The sequence below is a fragment of the Equus quagga genome, chromosome 6 (assembly GCF_021613505.1).
Source record: "Equus quagga isolate Etosha38 chromosome 6, UCLA_HA_Equagga_1.0, whole genome shotgun sequence".
NCBI classification, from domain to species: Eukaryota; Metazoa; Chordata; class Mammalia; order Perissodactyla; family Equidae; genus Equus; species Equus quagga.
The window spans coordinates 116,643,408-116,663,558 of NC_060272.1; the positions used below are offsets into that span (position 1 = coordinate 116,643,408).

Consider the following 20,151-nt stretch of genomic DNA (forward strand, 5'->3'; position numbering starts at 1 on the left):
AAGCTGCCCTTTTCACCCCGCTGTGGGAAGGGAGGTCTGATGCATTTTTTCCACAGTAATTTGATTTCATCTGAGAACAACTGTGGAGCTACTGTTGGGAAAGCAACCCAAGGTTCAATGTTGAGGTCGTTATCGGTATTAGATGTTCCAGGTCTGTGACATAGTTGAGTTCTATTGAATTCATCAAGGAAGTCTCCTGTCGTGAGTTCTGTCCATCAGAACGGGCAATGGGCCAGCATGGCACCACTGTGATCCTGGGGGACAGGTGGTTTGAGTGTTTTGAAAAGCCAAAACAGCCCAACACTTTGCCTACAAAGCTGCCCTGGACCCTGGATTGGCACTGCAGTCATCTTTTTCATGTTCTGAGTTTTATTCTCCAGAGTTTTTTTGTACAGAGTCCTCTGTTCAGTCTCCAGGTTCTGTGGGACCAAAGATTAGCTTGGGGGATGAGGTCTAACCTCCGTTCTCCCCAAGCCAAGCTTAATAAATACACAATTTGAATAGAAACGTGGCGTACTTGACACATAAAGTTTCAAATCAAGTCTGCTAGCTCCCCCTTTCAACCAGATGGCCACCCCTAAGACTTTCCTAAGGAACTTTTGGAGATTCCATTTGTAGGCTCGATCTAATGAGTAGCAGAATTAGAAAAAAGAAATCCTGGGTAAGGCTGCATCCTTTAGGGGGAACTGCTTCTTTAGCTCCCAAACTTTGGCTGCAGCTCTCGGCTAACCCACATATCTATTTATAACAGCATTTGGAGAGATCCTTGAATTTGGGTGTTAAAAACGAAAGCCGAAAATAACGTATGAAGAAGGAATCCACAGGATGATTTCAACTACATATATTTTAGTACATTATTAACATGGGTATTAATGTGTACAAATAACTAACACAGTGGGTCTCTTTAAAATTTTTTCAGTTCTTTCTCCTTAAATCCGTTATGCAGATGTTCCTAACAGAGTTGCTTCTGTTTTTTGTGGGGTGTACTTTATCTTCTTTTGAGGAAGATTAGCCCTGCGCTAACCACTGCCAGTCCTCTTCTTTTTGCTGAGGAAGCCTGGCCCTGAGCTAACATCCGTGCCCATCTTCCTCTACTTTATATGTGGGATGCCTACCACAGCATGGCATGCCAAGTGGTGTCATGTCCACACCCGGGATCCGAACCGGCGAACCCCAGGGTGCCGAGAAGCAGAACGTGTGAACTTAACTGCTGCGCCACCAGGCCGGCCCCTGTAATTTATCTTAATGTAACACTCAAGTTCATAGGTGATCCCCTGCTGGGAGGGTCTGTGTGGGATGTCCCTACCTGGGACAGGGCCCTTATTTATGAACTGAAGAACCTTCTCCATCATGGTGTATGTGCTCCCTCCACGTCCACTCGAAGCTGTGAGCCTTTAAAGAGGTCATTTTCCTCCAGTCTTCTTTGCTAACTGCCTGCTTTGACTTACTTATTTCTCTGGGAAAGATTTATTTTTCTCTTGGCACGGCCGTGCAGCTTTCTGTCTCTTTCAATACTTTCTGCCTGCTGCCTCTGTGCACTGCATGATCTCCTTACTGCAGAGTGGAGGAAATGTTTGATATTTTGTTCCAACAAATATTTTTTGAATATTTACTATGTCAGGAACCGGGCTAGGTGCTACGTGGAATGGTAACTTCCAAATTTAATCTGAGTTGAAAACAAATTCCACTGCCTTGCAGAAACATGCACACCTTGATCTTTCCTGGGAGATGCTATCAACACCTTCCTGGTTGCAACAGTTCAGACTCTTACACTTAACAATTTTATGCCCATAGTGGAGGCTATACAATCACCGAGGGCAGAGCTCATACAAGAGAAGTATTTGAGAAAAGTTATTGGTTGCAGAGTGCTAATTATTTCCTCCAACGATCATTTCCTACGTTCCTCTAGGCCTTCTTTCTAGAGAAGTTCTCTGTCCAGAACAGCCCCAAAGGAAGTTCCTTAAGTGCTAAGAGACCCTGTCAGTGTCTACAGCTAATTGTATTGGATATGGATTCCTAACCTGAGATAAGCCAGCCACATTTAGTCTAACGACATAGAGACTACATTGGTTATCTTGGGAACTTGAACTGGAAAGGCAAGTAATTGTGAATGCAGAGACCTATGCTTTGTGGCTCCATCATGGACCAAATGGAGGCATTGCCAAGGAAGCCATTAGCACAGGGAGACAACAAAAAAATTTGTCTGTCTTAACCAGAGATCTGGGTACAAAGAAATGCCTCTCAACTGTGAATCAAGAATTCGGAACCAAGAACCTAATAATGCTGTACTTAGGTTTGAGGTTTGAATTTATGCTATGTATATGGTCTATGAATATTTGATATGAGATATTAACATAAAAATGTGATTCTAGGCCATGATGCCGTGCAGTCATGAACCAAATACAAAACTCTCTATTGAGTCACAGCCCAGGCCACACAGGATCCCCATAAATAAAGCCACACTGAAGACAAGCTTACCCTCCAAAATTACAAAACTTATGGGAAACAATCACCATGAGAGAGTATCAACAGATAGAACAGACATTGGGATCAGATTCCCAATAACTTCAGATAATAGATGTATTGTACAGAGACTATAAGTATGTTTAGGATGCTTATAGACATAAAATAATTAAAAACGTAATAAATGTACAAGGTACTATGAAAAAAGAAAATACATATTTGAAAAAGAAACAAATAAAACTTACAGAAGTAATAATTGTAGTCATTAATTTTAATGGACTAGATATGGCTAAACAGAAAATTAATGTCCTGGAAGAGAGATTTGATTCCAATTCAGAATGCATCACAAAGACAAACATATGAATGAGTAATTGCAGATATGGAAGATAGAATGAGAAAGAATAAGAGTTTCAGAAGAGGAGAATACAAAAGAAAGAGAAGAAATATTCAAAGGCAAAAAGTTTAACAGTTGTTAAAGATAAAGATCATGAGATTCAGGATGCACAAAAAAAGCCATGAGCTGAATAAATAAGGATAAATCCAGACCTTAAGTCCACTGTAATGAAATTGAGAACACCAAAGCCAATGAGTTCTTAAAGCAATCACAGAGAAAAGACCTATTTCCTACAAAGGAAATATGATTAGACAGACAGGAGACTTCTCAACAGCACAAGAGAAACCAAAAGTCAATAAGATAATCTACCCAAAGAGTGAGATCCAGGAAGGGAAATTAAATTTAAACAAGCATTGTCTATAGGAATAACAATGAAATTGACAAATTTTAAGAGCATAGAAAAATGTGGAACTGAAATATTGGGCAACAATATGTAAGAAGATAGGGAGATGATTAGATCTCTGAAGACTGGTAGGTGGGTAGAGATGCTAAATAGTTTTTAAAGTCGAGGATGTGTGATAAAAATGTAAGGGTAACATCTGAGAGGAAGGGTAACAAGTGAGATGTATAATTGCCAAAGCAGTAGAAAAGGAAAAGAGGAAATAAAGAAAACTTGATCAGGGCAGTAAAAGGCAGGTAAAAGGTAAGCAAAGATCCTAAATAGCAAGGTATATACAAAGCCCAAAATAAGATGGCAGAAATAAATCCTAAGTAAATATAAATGGACTAAATGTGTCAGTTAAAACACAGAGATGGTTAACTTGGATGAAAAAATAAAAATCTACGTGGTTTATGAGACTCACCTAAAATATAAGGGCAGAGAAAAAAAACAAAGGCAAAAGAACGATCAGACCAAGAAAAAAAGATGGAATTACATTTATACCAGACTTTAGGGCAAAATTCATGATTAGGGATATAGATTATTATACAAATATAATAATTCTAACATGTACCCAATAACAGCCTGAAATAAAAGGCACAAATTGAACTCCGAGGAGGAATTATCAAATATATAATCGTAGTAGGAGATGTTTTAACACATCTTTTCAGAGAGGTAAAGAAAATTGTAAAGAGTCATAAGGAAGAAGCTTGAATAAGTTATTTTGGGGTTGATAATGACAACTGTCCAAATAGTACTTCTGGTTCCAGGTCAGAAAAGGCTAGGGTCTCTCTCCATGAAATTCAGTTGGGAAGGCAAACTTTCCACAGGAGACTCTTTTTGGGAAGGTGGGAGCGGATTCTGTGACCTTTTCTTTGACTTGTGCCGAACCCTCTAATGTGGATGAGGCCCGTTCCAGCCTTGCCTCAGGGAGGGAGTAACTTTGGCACGTGAATCCTGCTGACTGTTATGTAACTTGGCTATGACTTTTTTTTTCCTTCTGCTTTTTAAATTAGTGCAGGCTAGTATGGCCTCAAGATTCTCTGCACACAGCTGAGGCAGCAGAAAGTCACATGCATTAGTCAAGGTACAGGCTAAACTGCTGTCATAAAGACACTGAAAAATGCAGTGGCTCAGGTGAGATTCTTCACTTCCCTCGCAGTCCAGATGCGGGCGGGCGGGCAGTACCAGGCAGGTATGTGGCGCTGCTCCATAAAGTCATCAAGCTGCCTGCTGTTGTGTTGTCCTCCTCTTCATTCCCACATTTGCATGTCAGCCCACCGGAAGGGTGAGCCTTTTGAAAGCTGTGGCCCAGAATTTGCACACAACACTTTCACTCATGTCCCTCTCTCTGGAACTTAGTCACATGGCCAATCTGAGCTGCACGGGAGTCTGGGAAACATGGTCTCCAGCTGGGCAGCCATCTTCCTTGCTCCTTAATAAGTGTGTGCCTGTGTGTATGTGCGAGTTTTGGGGTCATTCTACTGCTCCAAGGAAGGAGATTGAACAGGATAGCTGAGGAAGCTGAGCAGTGTCAGTCACAGCATAAAACTTTATTTTTAATCATAGCCCAACTCATTACATGTGAGGGACATTGGAACCTCTCAGAACCTCATCTAGAAAACTCTATCTCACAGAGGTGTTACAATGGCAATCAAGATGAAGAGAGTGAAAGTGAGGGCTCGCAGGGCTCTCTGTGGGCCCCTGGCTCTGTATCCCTCCTCAGCGCAGAGCAGAGGCCCCAGCCAGGCACGCGCGGCACCACAGGGCCACGGGACTCTGTGGGGGGTGAGCCAACAGTTGACCTGCTCCTGCCTCTGGCTGCTATTCCTGGAGCTCCTCTCTCCTTCTCCTGATCCCCTCTTCTCCCTCCCCCGCCTCCCCAATGGAAGGTTTCTGCAAATTGATGGACTGTCACCTGGAAGGTCGAGGCAGACCCCAGATCCCTGTGTTCTCGCTGGAAGGAAGGATTAATGAGCCCCTCAGAGCTGTCTCTGGCTGGAGCTCATCTCAGAGCTTGCTCCGGCTGGGACGGCCCACCGCCGAGAGAAAGGCGGGCGGTCGCAAAGCTTTGGTCATGCTGCCCTGTGTGTGACCTGTCAGGTTTTGTTTGCGATCCGTTTGTGCCCAAAGGTGCAGGTCACATGCTGAGCTCCTCCCAGGAATCTGATTGTTTGCAGTTGTAAAGTGCAGGAGCTTGGATCTGTCCGAGCAGAGGGTTAAATCATGGAGTGTTTTACAAGGGCAGCTATAGAGAATGTCTTGTTTTCTCCTTATATGGCTATTTTTCTCAGTCCAGAATCCCAGGGTGTATTTTACGTGGTTGAAATACACAAATGGAGTCATAGTCTTAGCCAAACATGCTATGTGGCTTTAAAATTAACAAGCCTCTCTCTACTTCTGTACCCCAAACACACGTTCACACGCACGGCTTCCGTTGAGACTGTGGAAAGATACTCCCTCCTTTTCAGCCAAAAACATTTGATGGAGTGGATATCTACAATTCCTTTGCTTTATGCATGAGAAATATTTCTTTTGATGAGAGTAGTTTGCAAGTATGTGGGTCAAATCTAAGTATCAAGTTTTTAATGAGTGTCTACTGTGTGTGAAGTACTAGGTTAGCTTAGCTCTGGGGTAGACAGAATGGGGCACCAAACATTCAAATATGAAAAGGAAAGTTGTTTAGTGATAGTTCAAGATGATGCTAGAAGTATCAGAAGGTGAGTAAGAGCATGAACTTGCCACCGGCACTCACCGGAAGGAGAGATCTGTTCAGACTGGTGACGTCAGGGCAGGCTTCACGGAAGAAGTAGAGGTTGAACTAGATGGATTTAGTTAGGTCAAGGGGAGTGAGGGAGGCATTCAGGGTGGGTGGGGCCTGAAGGAAAATGCAGAGGAAGGAAAATGAAGAGGCCCTTTAAAAGAAGAGAGCAAATGATCCAGAGTGACTACAGCATGTGGTTCTTGGAGGAGAAAATGAACTTTGGTGGGAAAGGTAGACTTCGGCTGGGAGTGGACTGGGCAGTCAGGCTGAGGAGCTGGGGTTTTCTTGCACGGCAAAGGGGAGGCATTGAAAGCTTTGGGGTATTTATTTGATCCGAAAGAGTCTGGGCACCAGGATTCTCAATAATTTATGCTTCCAAAACTTAATTTTTTTTTTTGGCTACCTCAGTGAATATGACTTAATCTAGATAATTAAGATTGGAATAATTAAGTATGATCTTTAGGTGTTAAAAATAAGACTCCTTATTGAAAGTTCCTTTTTGGTGATTTCACAAATGAGAAATTCCGAGTTTATTACTGAGTAAAATTCTTGGCCACACCTTCTGGAACACAGACTATGAACTCAGGCTTCGCAGGGGGAAGTTGATTGACCAACTTTCATTCTTTGTGGGCAGAGAGGGAAATTTTGGGGGAAAAATCAGGCACTGGATTCAGATCCAGAAACACCACATTTTAAGCAAATTGGGATGAAAATTTGCATTTCAGGGCCATTTTGGAGATAAAATCTGGCATGGGAATTATGCCACCAAAAGCTCAGTTTTTGAGTCCCATTCTATTTTCACTTGAGTTTTCTTCCAGAGATAGAGCTGGGATTGTGATGTCTATTATAAATGTGAAGATATTGTAAAAGAGTTTTAATGACTTTCCCAGACTCACACAGCTAGTTCATGGCAGAGCAAGATTCTTGGGAGCCTGGAGGGGTCCAAGCACTGTCCTTGCAATTGTGAGTTGGCAGCGCCCAGGCTCCAGTGGGTAGAGGCGCAGATGAATAGTCAGAGACAGCCTAATGAGACAGAGAGGTTGTCCCAGGTGGGAGTGATGACAGGTGACTGGGGAGGAGGCAAGAAACAGAGAGTCCTGGTGAAGAGGAGCTTGAGGATTCTGGTCTGAGAGAATAGTGACACCACCAACCCAAATGACAGCCCCCCCAGGCTAGGTGGTGTGCCACTGACAAGGAAAGGCTCCTGGGCAGGGCCAGCCTGAGTAAAGATGCTGAGGGACCTTGGGCAAGTCACTTGACTTTTCTGAGCCTCAGTTTCCTCCTCTGCAAAATGAAATGAATTATAGCCCCTGCCAGGGCAGGTAGTATGAGGATTACATGAGACAATGAGGGCAAAGCGTCTGGCTCTGTCCCTGGGACATGGCTATGTTCAGTACAGATTTTTTGAATGAGAGCCATCAAGAACTATGAAGCAGGTGAGCTAGAAATGATATGAAGACCTGCAGTCTGTCTACGGATGAGGGTGGCATTGGGGTTTACATCTAAGAACAGAAGAGAGCTCTAAGGGACCGGAGCTCTCTTTTTGTTATCATTTCTAATAGCTCACTGAAGACGATCAGGCAGAAGAAACACACGCACACACATGCACACACACATTGGGTAAAACTGAGTGGCTGTTCCTGCTGAGGACATGCTGTAGGTGAGAAAAGTAGACATGGAAAAGGCTCGCACTGGTAGATACCCAGTCATGGATTTATCAAGGATCATTTGATGATGATGCCATTTTTCAGTTTTAAAACCTTCTTCTAAAATATTTAGTGCTTGCAAGGGGGAATGCCAGGCTTCCATGTCACTTGCACAGATATTGTGTAGGTGTTAAGCCAGGCAGGTGTGATAAATCCAAGTTGTGTCTGTTACAAGATCAGCATTGACATACACGATGTCACAGAATGGTAAAGCCAGAGAGGTTGGGGAGAAAAATCAGGATATACATGGGTTCTATATAATTGTTCGCTATCAAAATACAAATTATTTGCAAATGTTTATTGTAAAATCTATTGTGTAATACAGCTCATTCTTGCCTCTGGAGAGCAAAACTATTACTATGTATTGCCATGTGCTGCTATTAATGCCATCAATGTACCTGTATGTTTTTGTATCTTGGATGAGTCCGTTGTTTATTTATTATGACTGTATGACTCATTTTGGTGGGCTACATTACCAACATTTATTTAGGGTGTTGAAGAGCAATAGACACATTGGTTTAGCAAGACCACAGAATCATGAGGATGAGTACTAAAGTGTGTAGAACCTGGCCAGTTACGATAACCCATTTAATAAATCAGCTTTGGACTTTGGTGTCCTGTTTGCTTGAGCTCTTCCAGAATCACATTTTTGCTGATTTTTTCCTCCTTAATTTCCTGAACCACATTTCTAATAATCAAGACCTGGTGTCAGAAAGTCCCACAGCATTATTTGTTTTGAATTTTTCTTTTAAACACATATTCAGTAGGCTCAGCCCCAAAAGGACCACATTTACTTGGGCCACTTCAGAAATGGAATTCTTTTGAGGAGAGACTGGCAGGATGCTCTGGAAGAGGCGATCTTTGGATATTGGATGTGGCTCTGTTCCTTACTTCTCCTTTGTTGGATCTTTTTCTACAATAGTCCTTGCAGAACCTAAGCTATCTATCCATCTCTTGTAGTGAATTTGAGGGAGGTTTCAAGAAATCAAAATACTGAATCTTAATACGGGGGCTGTTTTACAAGTTCACTATTAGGAAGAATCAAATTCTTGCTTGAGTTTCAAAGAACAATGCGATGCCTCGGCATCACTCAGATATGTCCATTTTAGTTGAACTTACCCTTGTTCCCAGAGCTGGAATGCCTGGCTAGCATAGGCAAACCCAGCGACGGGGCGAGCACTCACTGCTCACCAGGGAAAACCATGCCATTTATTCTGAGAATGTGCAGAAACAGCATTTGATTGGGAAGAGGCCTTAGGTCATTTATCTCCCACTTTTAAAATGATGAGATCAATGTGTCTCCCCAGTGGCTGTCCCCCTTCCATTCAGCAACAATACACCACTTCTTTTCAAAGAGAAATATGCTTCCAATAAGGGGGAAGGGAGGCAGGGGGTGGTAGCAAACGGGATCAAGCAACTTTCATTGAAGGATTCATTTTTGATTTAAATATTTTGTTCTAATCTCCAACTTCCTTTTTAACTTGGCAGAATGACCAAAAGAAAAACAATGTCCCTCCCTAGCCCAGTTTACAGCCTGCCAGAGCAGAGGATCCAGTTACTTCTTCCAAATTGTATACATTGGGTTGTTCAATATATTAGTATTTTTTTAAATCTATTGCTCATATACGTAGAGCTTTATTTTAATGGCATGTCAAGTGGACTTTGGTGAAAAACCACAGGAGAAAAAAAACAGAATGAAAAATATAGATCAAATTTAGCCAGCTATTTAATACTTTTTTGGGGGGGTGTCTTTGAGTATGTTGTGGAAGGAATTCTCTGCAAGTGATACATCCTGTAACTGTAGGCAGATGTAATCCCCCGGCCGTGACACCAGCAAAGATTTCCCTTCACGTTGGAGACATCTGCAGCCATTTTGTTCCCTCCCACAAAGAGGAAGTGCACAGGGAGGAAGCCATTCTGGACCCCGTGCACTCCCTGCAATGTTCCACAGTCGTGGTTACAATTCCCAGGGGACCCTGTGAGCCTGATCTGGGAAGAGAAAGAAACCCAGGGTGTTGTGACCTGCAGGTGGAATCTGGGGAGCACCCACAGGGACGCTTTCTCTTCCCAGAAAGCCCTTTCTCCTTTCTCCTCTTGCTGCCAATCTGCCCCCGTCATTGCTTGGAGCCTCCTTCAAACTCACATCCTCAAGGACACAGGCTGGGGTGGACGGTGCCCAGATCCAGGCTCTGTTCTTCTCAGTGCTCTCTAGAGTGTGTCCTAAGAGGTCACCGTTTGTCTCATATTCATCTGGATTTTTGTCTTTTCTTTATAAATATGAGAAGAATATATTTTTTCCTCTGGTGGGAAGCACTTTTTCTAATGGGAGATGGGAGATGGGTTCCACCTGCTTAATCAGAGCAGAAACAGCTGGAGGCGTGTCTTGTTTGGGGCCCCCGAAGCACACCCAGAGACAGTGATTTGAGTGCAAATGGTTCTTTGGGAGGGGATCCCAGGAGATCCCAGTAGAGGAGTGGGGAAGGGAGGAGGGGAAGAGAGGGAGGCCACCGAAAAGCTTCATCAGGCTCGTGGCCACTGTGGGCAGCTGGGTCTTCATCCTGCCAGGGAGGGTTTCTCAGCCTCAGCACCGCTGACATTTTGAGCCAGATAATTCCTTGTGGGACTGTCCTGGGGATTGTATGCAGTTTAGCAGCATCCCAGGCCTCTACCCCTAATATGCCACTAGCAAACCCCCACTGTACCTGTTGTGACAATCAAACACGTCTCCAGACAGTGCCAAATACCCCTGAGTGGAGACAAAATGGCCCATGGTTTGTTTAGAACCCCAGGAGCCATGGGGACTCCTGGGCAAGGTGTAGGTGTTGGCTGTCAGAAATCTGGCTGGTGTGCGCTGAGATGGTAAGGCCAACGGGATGCCTTGTGCCGTGGGTAGGAGCTGGAGTGTCTGCTGCCCCCTCTTCTAGAGGCAGAGGAGTGAGTGGAATCCTTGTCACTCTGTTGTTGGCTGACCGCAGACAGCTGCTGGAGGAGCAGGCCTGAGAAAACACGGGTGGAAACACTTGTTTTCTGTGACTCCTCCTAACTCTACAAGCTCCCGTCCACCCATCAAAGGTGCCCTCTCACTCTTTACCCCCATAGAATCCTCTCTGAGAAAATGCCAGATCAACCCAGGCTCTCCTTTCCAGACTACTGATGCTGTCAGGGCCTGGAGAGTCTTGAGCGGAAGGAAAACACTGTTTCTTGAGCCTCCTAGGGGTGAGGCAGCTTCTCATGGGCTATCACATTTCTTCCTCAAACTAGCCCTGCAACTAAGGTCTTGTTAACCTCTGTTACACACTGGTTAGGCGGCCACCCCCAGGCACACAGCTACTGAGGGGCAAAGCACAGATTCGAACTCAGCTCTCCCTGCATCACAGTGCATGGATTTTCTGTTCTCCCAGTGGGTTGGTGACGGAGGGGGGCAGAATATTTTAGGAAGAGGAACATTTTCAAGAGGCTCCAACACATGGATGAATGCTGAAAAAACCAAGTGAGGAATGAAATGGGGTCTGAGCGTGGGGAATTAGGGGTTTTAAAGGAGTGTGCTGTGTTGGAAGAGTGGCTGCTTCCCCTTCTACCAAAGTCTAAACAAGTGGAATTGTCCCCAGAGCCCCAGTGGCTTTAGTCTCCAGGAGTTTCCTGTAGGAGCCTCCTTTTCCTTCACCGTTCCACTGATGCTATTCTGGCAAAAATCTGGCAGAGATCCTCAAATTGGCCATGTCCAATGGATATATTTCTGTCTTCCTCCACTTGACCTTGGCGTTTGACACGGTAAGCCAGCCCTTCTGGAAAGCATCTCCTTCAGTCGTTCCCTGGGCATCTTACCTGCTTCTTTTCTCCATTTGCTCTATCATTCCTTCCCCGTCTCCTTGGCCAGCTCTCCCACAGTTACCCTTAAGCATGGGCTCTAAAGACACATCCTTAGCGTACTTATTTTATCATTCAGAGTTTCCCTGGATGAGCTCATCAACTTGAAAGTATTTGTTCTTGAATTTAAGATGGGTGACTTGCAAGTCTACGATCTCCAGCTCAGACCCTGCTGAGGGCAGTGGGGTCCTGGGTCAGGCTGCTATAATAAAAATACTATAAGCTGGGTGCTTTATACATGATAGAAATTTGTTTCTCACAGTTCTGGAGGCTGGAAGTCCAAGATCAGGTGCCCGCATGGTCAGGTTCAGGTCAGGTTCTGGGTTGTAATCTGCCAGCTTCTCATTGTGTCCTCATATGGTGGAAAGAAAGAAGATAGAGGAGGTGCGCTCTCTTGTGACTCTTATAAGGGCACTAATCTCATTCATGAGGGCCCCATCCTCATGACCTCGTCTACTTCCTAAAGGTGCCACCTCCTAATGCTATCACTTAGGGGGTGAATGTGAATTTCAACATGTGAATTTTGGGGGGTTACAAACATTTAGTCCTTAACAGGATACATTTCCATCTGAATATCCTTAAACTCAACAAGTCCCACTAACTCAGACAGAACCCACTAGTCTTCCTCCAAGTGCCCTTAAGTCTGCTCCCTTCCTGTAACCTTTCTAGGTGGTGACTCACCTATCTACACAACTTCTCAAAGCATAAATCTGGGGGGTTCCTAGACTTCTCCCTTTCACCCCACACCCTTCCACCCATCTCCCACCCAGCAAGTCTCATTCCACCTCCAATATCTCTCAGACCTTTCTCCTCTTCATACCTCCCGCTGCTGCTTTAACGCAGGCGGCCTTGGTTATTCACCCCCCAGTACCATGGTGCCCTCTGAACTGACCTCCCAGTCTCAGAGTCCCTGCTGACCTTTCTTTCTAAAAGGCAAATTTGACCACCACCAGATTCTATTGGGAATTTCAAAAATATTTCCTCCCACTTTCCAGAGGAACTCCGAATAGTTCGTCCGGGTGTACTAAGTCCTTTGGTATCAGAGGAGAGAGAGTATCACCGTGATCGAGAGTCAACACGCCCTGGATTCCAATCCTGGCACCTGTCCTCTGTCAACCTCAGTTCCCTCAAATGTAAAATAGGGACCAACAGTACCTGTGTAAGTAATCCATAAGAAGAACTTGTAAGAGGACCTGACCCATAGGAAGAGATCAATAATAGTTCTTTACCATTATTAATTGCCTGACTTCCAAGCTTGTCATGAGTGTGAAGTGAGGTGACACTTGTGGAAGAGCTCTGCCCCCCATACGTTGTCTTATTATGCCATCTAGTTCCTCATTTGTGACACAGAATCAGTGGCTCTGGGCTGGGTAGGGAGTGGGGACGCAGGAAGGATCAGCACAGTGCCAGCATTGGCACGTCTGTCAATCAGGAGGAGAGGCCCCCAGTGGAGAAGGACACGTGGGGGGCGCCTGGGTGAGGAGCAGAGTGTGAGTCTTTGCTGTGTCCAGTGATGAGCTCTCACAAGTTGGGCGAAGCACCGATTGACCCATCAAATTTTGACCTTGGCTGCGAGCCTGAGCAGCCTCCTGTCCAAGGACTCATCACTCTGTCCTGTGAGCCTCCTGGGGAGCATAACTAAAGGGTCTAGAGTGTTCTCAGGACACGCTGCCTGACCAACTAACTGGTGGAGCGTGTGGAGCCCTTATTGTATGCAGACGGCACTCCTCACAGCAGTTGGACTGGCCAGAAAAGGTGCAGGCTGGCGGGCTGGCGTGGGTCCTCTGTGAGGCCTCATGTGCTGCCCCAGGCCTCCCACCAGACCTCTCCAGGAGAGAGCCTGCTGTGGAGGGAGGACCAGAGGTCCCCTTGGAGGGCCCAGCTTGGAGGGTGAGCTGGAGGCACTGGGTGAGGTGTGGGCAGTGAGCCCACATTTCTGCAAATGGGTAGTTACTTCGAGTCCTGCTACCTCAGTGACAGTCCCTCAGTTTCTTCAAGGGTCGCTTCTGACGCTTATCCCTTAGTGGTTTCAATCACAGATTTGGGGTGAAATTCTGAGGTCTGCCACTTACTAGCTAGTGTGACCTTGGGAAAGTGGCTTTACCTCTCTATGCCTCAGTTTCCTCATCTGTAAAGTGGGGATAATAGGATACACCCAGTGGAGTTGCTGTGAAGATTTAAATAAATTATATGCGAGGTGCTTAGAACAGAGGCTGGCATGTGGTAAGTGCTGTTGGCAGGAGTATGAGCAATGATTTGAAAGAGGCATTTAGGCTACAACCCCAGACTGAGAGACAGAAGTGCTGGGTTCTGGTCTCATCTGTGTCTCTGACGATCCACATCACCCGGCCCCACTGGCCTCAGTTTCCTTATCTACAAATAGTTTGGGGACAATGTATGTCCTTAGTCAGCAGGCCCCAGGCCTCGCTTTGGATCCCATCCCAGGAGGGTCCCAGGCTGTCCTCTCCCTGCCGTCTGCACTCACCCTCTGTTCTCAGCAGCCCAGCTGGGCTTGCTCAGCTGTCCCCTTCACCAGTGAGCTGTCTCTCAGGGGTCGACCTGCCAGACCCTCCTTGACCTTTGGGACCCTGTTGTGGCAACAGCTCTCCACTGTGACCAGCTCTCAGGGACCACCCCATCCTTTGTTCTTTTTCCTAAACCCAACCCACTCTCTGGTTAAAAAAATCTCTGTATTAATCTCTCCTTGTTACCCAGCTTGAGCGTGCCATGACGGATCTGAAATGCAACCCCAGCAATTCGATCCAGAGTGTGCAACCACTACGGCATCCTCATCGTCTTGGGATCCAGTGATGTCACATCTCTTTCCTCTTCTAACTAAAACTGACTTGAGCCCCCTCCGTCATGGGCTAGTGGGAAGCCCGTGTTCTGATGGAAACTCTTGCTCCCTCTGAATTGCCCAGCTCAGCCCACGGGGCCCCGTGGAGGGAGGAAGAGAGGCTCTGAGGAGACCTCCCCGGTCTGGGTCCTGATGCCCTGCTACTGGTTCTCTAGCATGTCGCCCCGGGCTGTCCCCGGGGAAAGCTGGCCCTGCACAGTCCGACCGTCCTTGTCTGCTGCTGCCATGTGGTTCTTGCTCATTGGGGCTGTTTCCTGCCCCCGAATGAGTGACTGCACTTTCAGGGGGAAGAGACTGCTGGGTTACACATGTGCTGTGTCATTTTATTCCCAAGAAATCCTTATGAGGTATGAACTTTTCTTCACCCCAGAAATGAGGAAACTGAGGCTCAGAGAGGTTTACTAACAGCCCTGCATTATATATATTGGAGCTTTTCAATTTTTAAAATGAAATGTTTGCTTCCCAAACCTAATTTCTGCTGTTAAAATGTTCTTAAGAGCCAACTACAGGCCTGCCTACCCAGGGCCCAGCTCAGTGGTAGCCTCTGTCCTCTGGTTGACGTGCTCAACGACCCCTGGTGCTGAATTTGTCCTGTTTTATCACTTTCTCTTTCTTCCTCTCTGTTCGCCCCACAAGTCCTCTTCCCTACTCTCCTCCCCGCCGAGTTACATTTTGAGAGGTCGTTAAAAGCCAGAGTGAGTGAGCAGGTCCCAATAAAACTCTTTTTCTTTTCAAGCAGACCGTGAGCTTTTCCAGCTTCCCTCCTCCCCTTGCCCCGCTCGCCATCCAGCCCCGTTTAAGCCCACTGCTGACAGACGGACTTCTGCTCCTGCTGAATATCGCCCTCCCCAGCCAAGAATATTCTATGCACACCTTGTTGCTGGAATGGTAACGTTTGCAAAGTCTTAACATTCTGAGTCTCATATCCTCGGGAATAATTTCTCCCAGAGGTGTAGCTGGATAACTCTTCACCGACGGGCGTAAGGTCTGAAGATCACAGCATTTTAGAGCTGGGAGGCCTCTTGGAGAGTCCAGGCAGCTCTGCTCTAGACAGGGGAGGAACCTGAAGCTGTAGAGCTCAGGGGACCTGCTCAAAGTCACCCAGCAACTGAGCCTGGACCAGAACCCAGGCCCACTGAGCCTCAGGCAGCGCCCAGCAGCTTTCTGACCATCTCGCATCTTCTTCCACCTCCCACCTCATGATAGCGCTGCCTGAGAGCTGTTAGGGTGGGAGAGTGTCAGGAACAAGGAGAGATCTGGGGGGATGGAGGGAGAGGTCAGGGCTCCCATCTCAGCTGTGCCACTTACTCTGTGCCCTTGGGCAAGTTACTGTACCTGTGTGAGCCTCAGTTTCCTTGCCGTTGGCTTCTTTTGAGGATGTGATGATGCAAACAGCTTAGCAGGGTGTTTGCCACAGATGTAGGCGGAGAAGTGATTGTCTCTCTTCTCTCTCCCTCATGCTCCTTTGCCTCTCCAAAAAGCAATGCTTGGGTCAGCCTTGCCTCCTGAGTGTGGTCCCTCACTATCAATGGTGAAAGAAGCTGCTATTTGTCATGAGGGCTGGATCCCCAAATGCTGCACTCTCTTGGGCCAGAGAGAGCTCCTAGCGTGACTCTGACACCTGCTGAGGCCTTCAGGATGCTGGCTCCCTCATTGTGGCTGCACTTCTTCATTTCGCAAGCTTCTTGGAGTGATGAGTATTAAGGCACAGTTTCAAAAGTTTCCCAACAGGAGATTTTTGAGTCCACCGCTGAGTATAAATCTGGACATCCCTTCCCCTAGGCAAGCTGCTTCTCCTGTAATTGGTGCACTCAATTTCTTGCCCCCTATTAATACTCTTATTTTAGTCCCAGGACTGAGCTGGCTTTTGTCAAGGGGCAGAGGGGTTGGTGTTTGTTCCTAGCACCTGTAGCCCGGCCTGAGGATGCCCTTTTTGCCTCCTACAACACGCCCTCCTTTTTCTACAGGGCTCAGTGCTGTTTTTCAAAGAGTGCTCATGAGGCCTTCCCATCTTTGAGTGCATGGAGGGATGTGGTCCTTCCCAGGGTCCACACGCTGAGCCTGGGGTCCAGCCTGAGTAGCAGAGGTTGGTCCTGATACCGGCTCCATAGACAGCAGCCAGACTGTGGCCAGAGAGGGTGAAGGGAGAGGCCTGCTCATGGCTGTTCGAGCCATACCCTGGTAACTCATTGTCCTGCCACCCTGAGATTGTCCCTTCCCTCAAGGAACTCTCTAACTAGTAGGGGAAAGATACGTAATATGTAATTGATACATTGTGACGGATGCTATCAAGCAGGTGTGCACTAAGCCCAGTGCTGGCGTGTAGGAGAAAGGAGGCTGTATCTGCATGGAGAGGTCAGCAAGGGCTCCCAGAGGAGGTGACATCTAGAGTGAATTCTCAACGATTAGCAAGAGTGACCCAGCTAGACGGGAACGGACAATCTAGCTATAGTGAATCCTTTGCACTCTCCAAGGATCCTCTCGTCTCCTTCTCCCTCGACCACGCTGGAGATTCCTTGATTAGTGGAGGCTGACTGTGACAGGCCTCCAGGGTGTTTCCAACAGTGCAGGCAGAAGAAGAAAGTAGGGAGGGATAAATACAGAAACAGCTGGCTTCCATCTTCCAAAAACCCCGTTCAAACTAGCCGTTTAAAAATCTCTTCCAGGTTGCCATCTGATGGGGAGAGTCTTTCCAAGCTGGGTCTGGGGATGAGATTCATTCATAAGAAAAAAAGTAAGAAAAATAAAGAAGAACCAGTTTCAATACTATGCATTGAGTGCTGGCCCTACAGCCTGGTGGTTAGGAAGGCAGACTGTGCCTCCTACTACTCCTGTGACCTTGAACAATGATTTACCCAACTCTGCCTCAGGTTTCTCAGCTGTAAATCAAGGGCAGTATTGGTACCTACCTCATAGAGTTGCTGGGAGGAGTAGTGAGTGTGGCATAGTACGAAATATATGTTTGGTCTTTGTTCCAGTTCCTGACACAGAGCTCCCAAATGCCTTGGAATTTCCCAGGTGATAGGAGCATCTTTTGCTCTAATGACATGACTCTTGGTGGGCCTCTAGATAGTGTCTGGATGGGGGCTGGTCACCAGAAAGACCAAGCCTTGATTAGAAGCCTGGAACTTTCAGCCCCACACTCTGACCTCAAGGAGGGGAAAGGGGCTGGAGATTGAGTGGATCGCTGATGGCCAGTGATTCGATTGGTTACACCTGCATGATGAAACTGCCATAAAAATCCTTACACTATGGGGTTTGGAGATCTTCTGAGTTGGTGAACACATCCAGTTGCTGGGAGGGTGGCACACCCAGAGAGGGCATGGGGGCTCTGTGTCCATTCCCCGACACCCTGCCCAGTGCATCTCCTCCATTTGGTTGGTCCTGAGTTTCATCCTTTATAATAAACTGGTAATATAAGTAAAGTGCTTTTCTGAGATCTGTAAGTTGTTCTAGCGAATTCTCAATCCTGAGGACGGGGTTGTGGGAACCTCTTGAATTTATGGCTGGTCAGTCAGGAGTACTGGTGACAACCTGGGACTCGCAACTGGCATCTGAAATGGGGACAACTTTGGGGACTGAGCCCTTACCCTGTGAGACTTGATGCTATTAGGTAGCTAATGTAGGACACCCAGGTGGTGTCCAGAGAATTGGAGAACTGGTTGTTGGTGTGGAAAATACACAGTAATGTTGTGAGTAAAAATGGCCCAGAGGGGGTTAATGTGACAGACGGGATAATGGACCCATGTAATGCCCACTTCCCAATCCCTGAAACCTGTGAGTATGTCACCTAACATGGCAAGAGACTTTGCAGATGTGACTAAGTTAAGGATGTTGGGATGAGAAAATTACCTTGGCTTATCCCAGTGGGTCCAATGGAATTACAAGTGTCCTTAGGTATAAGAGGGAGGCAGGAGAGCCAGAAGATGGAGAAAGGGGCCACAGCCAAGGAAGGCAGGCAGCTTCTAGAAGCCAGAAAAGGCAAGGAAGAGATTCACTCCTAGAGCCTCGAGCAGGAACATAGCCCTCCTGATGCCTTGATTTTAGTCCAGTGAGACCCATTTTGAACTTTTGACCACCAGAACTGCAGGGTAATAAATCTGCGTTGTTTTAAGCTGCTAAGTTTGTAGTAATTTATTACAGCGGGAGTAGGAAGCTGGTACAGTTAACGCAGGTAGAGGGCTCAGAACAGAGCCTGGCAGGTGGGAAGAGCTCCTGAGAGTTGCTTATTATTGTTGCGATTTCTCTCCACCAGCTTCTAGGTTAGAGTTGGGGGAGGTGGCAGTGAAAAAAACACCACCTGCACAAGGTTCCTGACATCGTGGAGTTTACCTTCACATGGAGGGGACAGATTACAAAGAAAGAAGTAAACACATGTTAACGAAGAGAAAGCCAGCAAAGGGGACTGTTACTGACTGGCTCCTGGGGCTGGGGTCTGTTGCAGATGGTGAGGGCAGGACAGGCCTTCTGCAGAGGAAGCCACATTGGAGCAGAAGCCTGAGTGTGGGAGGGAGGGCCAGTGGAGCTCCCCAGGCTGATGGAGCAGCCAGCAGGAAGGTCCAGATCAGGGAGAGCAAGAGGTCGTGTGGGGGGCGGGAGCAGGTGGGCAGTGTGGGGCTGGGAGGTGAGGATAGTGCGGGGGGCCTCCTGGTCATGGTAAGAAATTAGGATTTCATTCTGAGTGGGATGGGGAGCCAGGGGAGGGTTTGAATCCTGGGCATGGACCTACACACTGCTCATCAAGCTGTGCTGTGGCTGCGTCCTACACACAAAATAGAGGAAGATGGGCACAGTTGTTAGCTCAGCAGCAATCTACCTCCCCACAAAAACAGGAAGATTGGCAACAGATGTTAGCTCAGGGGCCAATCTTCCTCACCAAAAAAAAAAAAGAAGAAGAAGAAGAAAGATCACTCCAGTTCAGAGCTTCTCAGTCGGGGGCGATTGGCATTTGGGGGAAGATAATCCTTAGCTGTGAAAGACTATCCTAGCATTTAGGATACTGGTCCCCCAGGCACTAAAGGAAACAGCATTTTTGTGTCAACTCCAACTGCTCCCGCATACTTCCAAACATTGTGGGGGAGGGTGGGCAGGTGGAACCACCCTGGTCGGGAGGCGCTGAGGGGCACACGTGGAAGCAGAAAGACCAGTTAGGAGGACAGTGGCACGGCTGAGGCAGTGAAGGGGAGAAAGGAAGAATTTAGGGGATTTAATGATGAACTAGGTATTAGAGAAAGATGAGAACAAGGAGGAACCCGGGTTTATGAAAATTAATGCATCCCCAGGTTTGTTTGTTTGATGAGGAGAAAGGGGTAAAATCACATTTTAATTGTGAGATGCTTAGAGGGGATGTTCAGGTGGGAATATGAATCTGGAGTTCAGAGAGAGGTCAGGAGGCAGAGAGAAATTCGGGGGTCCTCCTGGGCCGTCATGGTGGTTAAATCACGAGGCTGGCTGAGATCTCCTGGGGAGAGGCGGTAAGTAGAATGAGTTCCAAAGGAAGAGCCTTGGGCCCTGGACACTCAGAGATCAGGACGCAGAGAGGATCCAGCAAAGGGGATGGGGAAGGAGCAGCCAGCGCAGGAGGAGGAGGACCAGCAGAATGGGGGTTCTGGAAGCTCACTGGAGAGTGTGTGCCAGGCGCTGCGTGGGGCCCTTGCAGGTAAATCACCTCATCAGCTACTCACATCACCCGTGAGGCTCATGGTATACACAGAAAGAATG

The 20,151-nt window shown here is 47.0% G+C and overlaps 1 long non-coding RNA gene across 1 annotated transcript in view; it reads left to right on the forward strand.

The window, feature by feature from the left end:
- Positions 1-20,151, forward strand: part of LOC124241227 (uncharacterized) — a 29,248-nt gene that overhangs the window by 3,726 nt on the left and 5,371 nt on the right. The window lies entirely within an intron of this gene.